We start from the raw sequence: 7,487 nt of genomic DNA, 5'->3' as shown, positions 1-7,487 counted from the left end.
TTATTTGTTTGCGTACACAATTCATATAAAATCTGTTATTTTAAAACTGAAAGATAATCATCTAAGATGCAAAGATAAATCAATCCTGCATTTTTCAACTGTTTTTAAAATGTAAATGCTGCTTCAGTTATATACTTCAATGAATACAATAGATACAAATATGTTATTCAGAACCGTCTATTAAATTGTCTGTGTATTCTATTATGTTGAATCAATTTCCCTCCTGGGATAAATAAAGTTTTATCGTATCATATCGAAATTATGCATATATATATATATATATATATATATATATATAGCTAAGTTTGTATTTATATTGTTATCCATTTCACTTTCAATAGTTAATAATCATAGTTACATGTTTTTAGAATTATCTGATAAATTAGTTCATCAATTGTGATTAGTGAGAAACAATATTTGTTAATGCAACTGACTGTCTCTAAGTATTGCAATGAATTTAGAATGTATTCTACCCATTTTAACTGTAATTGTGTCAGTCTTGCTGTGCACTTAAAAATACAGGGACAGATAAAGAGGTGAAGAGGCAACTAACAACAAGCCGGTCTGTGCGGGTGTCATCCAAGCAGGAAGTTGTGAGTAATTATGGAGACAGCATCATGAGAAAGTATTGAACGAGGAAAAAATGCTTTAAGAAATTAATTAGTATTGATTTTGTTCCTCACTAAAAGCCAGTCAATTAACATTTTCCATTCTGAGATCAATAGATTTATGTCTGGAAAGTATATCAAGGGATACGGAGCCCAAGTGAGTGAATGGAATTAGAAGATATAATTCAATGGACATCTGGGCACAAAGAACTCATTTACTTAACCCCATTCTTATATTCTACCAAAATGAGAGAACAAATGGCTTGGGTTTTTTTTTAAACCTTTGACGAGACATTTCAGAGGTCGGTGATCTGACTGATGGGTTGGCAGAAGGGAGAAATATGACAGGATATCATTACAGATGATGTTGGATGAGAGGAACATGTGCTATTCGGGGCAATTTTACTTACGATATTGAGTGAGCAAAATCAAATCAGTAAGGTTGTTTGATATGGCTTCTTAGAAGAACCAACCAGGGATTATATAAAATGTGTAGGAACGAGCTGTCGATGCTGGTTTACACTGCAGATATTGTGCATTCAGAACGTATTCAGACCCCTTCACTTTTCCACATTTTTTTATGTTACAGTCTCATTTTTAAATGGATTAAATTTATTTTTTTAATCATCAATCGACACACAATACCCCGGAATGAGGAAGCGAAAATGAGTGTTTAGAAATTTTTGCAAAGCAATTAAAAATAAATAACTGAAATATCACATTTACATAATTATTCAGACCCTTTGCTATGACACTCAAAATTGAGCTTAGGTTCATCCTGTTTCCATTGATTATCCTTGAGATGTTTCTACAACTTGATTGGAGTCCACCAGTGGTAAATTAAATTGGTTGAACACGATTTTTAAAAGCACACACCTGTCTATATAAGGACCCACAGTTGATAGTGCATGTCAGAGCAAAAACCAAGCCATGAAGACAAAGGAATTGTCTGTAGATTTCCGAGATAGGATTGTCTTGAGACACAAATCTGGAGAAGGGTATAAAACAATTTCTGCAGCATTGCAGGTCCCAAAGAGCACAGTGGCCTCCGTCATTCTTCAATGGAAGAACTTTGGAACCACCAGGACTCTTCATAGAGTTGGCCACCCGGCCAAACTGAACAATCAGGGAGAAGGGTCTTGGTCAGTGTAGATGAGATATGCATGTGCCTTTAATATAGTTACCTCATCACTACTAACCACTCCCCATATCACAAGTATAATTACAACCTCCCCACCCACATATTGCTCTCTAGTTTCCGTGACAGACCACGTACAGCTAGTGCTCTTTGTATAAAATACAGTATGAATAAAATGAAGTAAAGTTACAGTGTGTCGCTATCACTTCTTTACATGGTGTCATACCTAGTACCTTTGCGCCTCCTGTTTATTGGCTGTTTGTTTAATTTTGCCCCAGTTTTCTGGTCCCCCCCCCTCCCCCCCTCTCATTTCCTCGTTATGGCCACTTCTTGCCGCAAGCCCGATGTGCTCGTTTTCGATTCAGACATTGCCCATCGCTGGGATGTCTTTAGACGTGACTTCGACCACTATGTCACAATCGCTCATCCTGCCGCCACCCCTGAAGTCAAAGCTTCTCTACTTCTCAACCTGGCTGGTCCCGATGCCCTGACTCGGTCAGACTTCTTCGTCTACGCTGCGGGTGAATCTGCTTGGGACCCGGTATGTTTATTGGCTAAGTTTACCGCGATTTGCGACATTCCCTCTAACTGCATTTTAGAACGTTTTAAACTGTTCGGGCGGCGTCAGCACCCTGGTGAATCTACCGAGAATTATGTCGCTGCGCTGCGACACCTGGCCAGGCGGTGCCGCCTTGACACGCTGACCCCCGAAGAACTGACCAGGGACCTTCTGGTTTACGGTCTCCGCGATGAAAAGCTCAGGGCTGAACTTTTGCGCAAGCCCGACCTGTCTTTTAACGAGGCCATGCATGCCTGCCGTTTAGCCGAAGCTGTCACCTCGGCAGTGTCACCGGCTGATCAGGACATTAACTTTGCCAGCGTGACCAGCCGTCGGCAGAACACGACCCCGCCACGACCCCCGGGGTCCGGCATTGCTCCCGGGGGACGCGCCCAGCAAAGGTGCCCCAATTGTAACTTTGCCATTCATCAGTACAACGTATGCCCTGCTTTAGGCAAAACGTGCAATTACTGCAAGAAACTGAACCATTTTTCTGCTGCCTGTTGTTCCCGTGGGAAGCCTGCTGCTGCTCCACGGCGTATGTTAAACAACTTGGAGCAAGCTGATGGCGAGCTCGGTTCCCAGTACCATACCAACGAACTCCCTGTGTCTGAATCTGGGTCCTCTCAGGGGGAGACCAGCATATTTTTTCTGTTGGATGCACCTGCTGTGATAACAGACCCTTCAGTTTGTGTAACTGTGAACAACTCGACCTTCACCGCTAAGATTGATACCGGAGCTGTTGCAAATGTTATGTCAACAAGCCTCTTCAGAAAGATAAGGACCACATTCTAGGCAACACCTTTACCATCGAAACTGATCACCAGCCGCTTGTCACCATCCTCAACAAATCGATCCATGTTGCCTCATCCCGACTGCAGCGCATGATGCTGCAGCTCCAGTGCTTCACTTTCGAAGTTGTTTATCGTAAGGGCAAAGACATGTTCGTGGCCGACACGCTGGACCGCTCCCCGCTAACATCCACCGATCGCCACCCCAATGAAATGTCTGACCTGATGGTACTCAATGTGAATATTGTCCCTTCACAGCAGATGAAGTCCCTGGTCGAGCACACTGCCGATGATCCTGCCCTGCAACAGCTTGCTGCCGTCATCCAGCAGGGCTGGCCCGACCGTCGTTCGGCCTTGCCGGCTGGCGCCGTGCCCTACTTCCTGGTCCGTGATGAGCTAGTACTACACGATGGCGTGGTTGAGAAAGGACACAAGGTTGTTGTGCCTGCTGCGCTGCACGACCACTATTTTCAGGCCGCTCACCGCGGTCATCCTGGGACCGAAGCCACCTTGTCTCATGCCCAGAGCCAGTTCTACTGGCCTGGTATGGCTCAATACATCCGGGAGAGGGTCTCCTCGTGTTCCACCTGCAACAGTCTCGCCCCCCACCAGCAACGACAGCCGCTTCTGCAGCAGGCTGCACCGGAACTGCCCTGGATGGCGGTTGCCACTGACATTTTCGAGTGGCGAGGCAAACACTTCTTGGTCCTCGTCGACTCCTACTCCAACTGGTTCGAGGTTGACCAGCTGCACTCCCTCACGTCTTCGGCCGTTGTCGATAAGCTGCGCCGCCATTTCTCTACCTTTGGCACCCCGGCCAGCCTGCACTCGGACAACGGCAGCCAATTCACGAGGGCTTTCGCTGCCGGCTGGAACTTCCGCCACTTCACCAGCAGCCCTGAATACCCTCAAAGCAACGGTCTGGCCGAGCGCGCCGTCCGCAGTGCAAAGAACTTGCTGGAACAATGTCGCTTGTCTCACTCCGACTTCTACCTAGCCCTCCTTAACCTTCGCAACATATCCCGTGACCCTGCAATGGGCTCCCCTGCTCAGCGGCTCATGTCTCGCACAACCAGACCCTCGATCCCGGTGGCCCAGCGCTCACTCATCCCCTCTGTCCTCAAGCCCGCTGCTGTTCAGGAGCGCATTGCACTTAAGCGCGATGTTCAGAAGCGCTCCCATGACAAGTCCTGCCGCCCCCTGCCGCACCTTTTCCCCGGTCAGGTCGTCCGCATGCAGACCCCCTCCGGTCACTCCAGGCTCGCAACCGTCGTCGCCTCTGCTGGGTCTCCTATCTTGTCGACCATGCAGGAACCGTCTATCGCCGGTCCCGCCAACACCTGCGGCTCGTCAATGAGCCACGACCGCCTCCCGTGGATCCTTTTGCTCCACCACTGCCATTTCGGCCTCCAGGCGATGCTCTGCCCGCCCCCCCTCGCATGCCACGGTCTTTACTCTCTCAGCTCTATCAGTCCAATCCTACTCCGGCTCTACCTCCCTCGCCTGCCCGCGCACTGCCCGCTGCTGACCCTGCATCCCCTCCTGCCTTTCTGCCCTTGCCTTCTCCGTCCCCTCCCAGCTCCCCCGTTCCAGTTCGGCCGTCTGCACCTGTTCCACTTCTTCCTGCAGGGAGGGAAGATGGCGAGATGCGAACCCAGTCGGGACGTGTTGTCAAGCCGCCTGTCCGCTATGGCGACTTTGCTTAACCGTTTCTAGCGCACGAGACGTGGTCACCCTGTCACTACTTTGTTTGCCTTTCGTTTCCAAGGGGAAGGATGTAGATGAGATATGCATGTGCCTTTAATATAGTTACCTCATCACTACTAACCACTCCCCATATCACAAGTATAATTACAACCTCCCCACCCACATATCGCTCTCTAGTTTCCGTGACAGACCACGTACAGCTAGTGCTCTTTGTATAAAATACAGTATGAATAAAATGAAGTAAAGTTACAGTGTGTCGCTATTACTTCTTTACAGTCAGGGAGGTAACCAAGAACCTGATGGTCAGTCTGATAAAGCTCCAGAGTTCTTCTGTGGAGATGGAAGAACCTTCTGGAAGGACAACTATATCTGCGGCATTCCACCAATCAAGCCTTTATGGTAGAGTAGCTGGACCGAAGCCACTCCTCAGTAAAAGGCACATGACAGCCCGCTTGGAGTGTGCCAGTACTGGTGCTCTGGTCTGATGAAACCAAGATTGAACTCTTTGGGCTGAATGCCTAGTGTCACGTCTGGAGAAAACCAGGCACCGCTCATCACCTGGCCAATACTATACCTACGGTGAGGCATGGTGATGGCAGCATCATGCTGTGGGGATGTTTTTCAGTGGCAGGAACTGTGAGACTAGTCAGGATTGGGGGAAAGATGAGCGCAGCAAACTACAGAGAGATCCTTGATGAAAACCTGCTCCAGAGTGTTCTGGACCTCAGACTGGGGAGGAGGTTCACGTTCCAAAAGTACAATGACCCTAAGCACACAGCCAAGACAACACAGGAGTGGCTTCATGACAAGTGTGTGAATGTCCTTGAGTGGCCCAGCCAGAGCCCGGACTTGAACCCGATCGAATTTGTATCACCTCCTGGCCGCTTGCAGCCCCAGCCCCCCCCCCCCTCCACCCCCCTCTGGTCCATGTTATATTGAGAGTTTTACTGTATTTCATAGTTTTCTGCAAAGGTGTATTCTGCTGAGAGAAAAAATTTAGGAAATATACATCAAATGTTGCTCGCTAAGGAAGCGTGTGAAGATATCACATTAAAAGAAAGGACAAAGATCAGTGACAGTGTAGGGGATTGGGAATTTTTAGAAACCAGCCAAAAATTGCAAAATAATGAATAGGTAACAGATGGATTATGAGACTAAACTGGCAAATCATACTAAAATAGACATTAAGAGGTTCTACAAATATATATATAAAAGAGAGCAGCAAATATAAACACTGGAGAATGGGCAATGGAAAAAATGATAGAGAATCTAAATATTTATACACCATACAAAGGTGCAACACAGGAACGGGCCCTTCAGCCCACAATGCTTGTACTGACCATGGTGCCGAGTTAAACTTATCTCATCTGCCTGTATGTGATCCAAATTCCTCTATTCCCTGCGCTTCCATGTGCCCATCCCAAAGCCTCTTAAGCACGATTATCATATGTTCCTCCAGCACCACTGCTGGCAATGTATTCCAAGCCCCCACCATTCTCCTTGTGAAAAACCTACCTCACACATCTCCATTAAACTTCCCCCACTCACTGTAAAGCTATGTCCTCTTGTGTTGGACATTGCCATCCAAGTCTATCCAACCAAGTCTGAGTAGCTGAACCCCCCCCCTTCCTTGATCCAGGCAGAGTTCTGGTAAACCACCTATGCACCTTCTCCCAAGCCTCCACATCTTTCCTGTAATGGGGCGAACCGAACTGCACGCAATTCTCCAAATGTGTCCTGACCAAAGTCCTATAGAGCTGCATCATGACTTCCTGACCAATGTCCTAGAGAGCTGCAGCATGACTTCCTGGTTTATTTTGAATCGGTCTAAAGGTAGAAGTTATTAAAAAAATTCCAATACTAATTGATAATCAAACGGCAACAGATGGAGAGAAACAATCCCTATCACTAGTAAAATGAATGAGGCAACTAATGGAACTAAAAGGTGACAGATGCACTGGATCTGGTGGCCTGCACAGAGGGGACTTAAAGAAAGTGGTTGTATTTATTGTATTTATTTGTCACAATCTACCAAAGCTCTCTACATTCTAGCGAGGATGCCGAGAATTGGAAAACTGCAAATGTAATACCACTTTTCAAAAAGAAGGAAGACAGAAAAAAACCTATTGGCTAATTAGCTTCACAGCTGTCATTGTAAACATGCTGGAATCCATTATTCCGCAGAAAATAGCAGCACATTCAGAAAATCATGAGACGATCAGAGGCTACATGGTTTTATGAAAGGGAAGTTGAATTTGAGAAACACGTTCTTTGAAAATGTAATGTACAGGGTGGATAAAAGAGAAGCCACATGATGCAATATATTTGGATTTCCAGAAGGCATTTGATCAAGTGCTAATTAAAAGGTTACTTCAAAGATGAGACTGCATGGAGTTGGGAATAATATAGATAAGGGAAACAATGTGTCAGGATAAATTACTCATTTTTCGATTGGCACTTTTGACAAGAAGTTGGCAGATGGAATACAATGCCAAAAAATGTTGGCAGAACGAATGGCAAAATAAGTTATTATTTAAAAGGAGCGATAAAACCCCAAGAGTCGACACACCTTTTAAAATTTCCTTTTAGAACTGCTACAGAAAAATTTAAATACTTGGGTATCCAAGTAACCAGAAAATATAATTCTTTATTCAACGCAAACTTCCTGCCTTTAGTTACTAAAT

This window comes from Leucoraja erinacea, chromosome 19 (assembly GCF_028641065.1).
Source record: "Leucoraja erinacea ecotype New England chromosome 19, Leri_hhj_1, whole genome shotgun sequence".
Lineage (NCBI taxonomy): Eukaryota > Metazoa > Chordata > Chondrichthyes > Rajiformes > Rajidae > Leucoraja > Leucoraja erinaceus.
Note: the sequence above shows the minus strand (reverse complement) of the source record.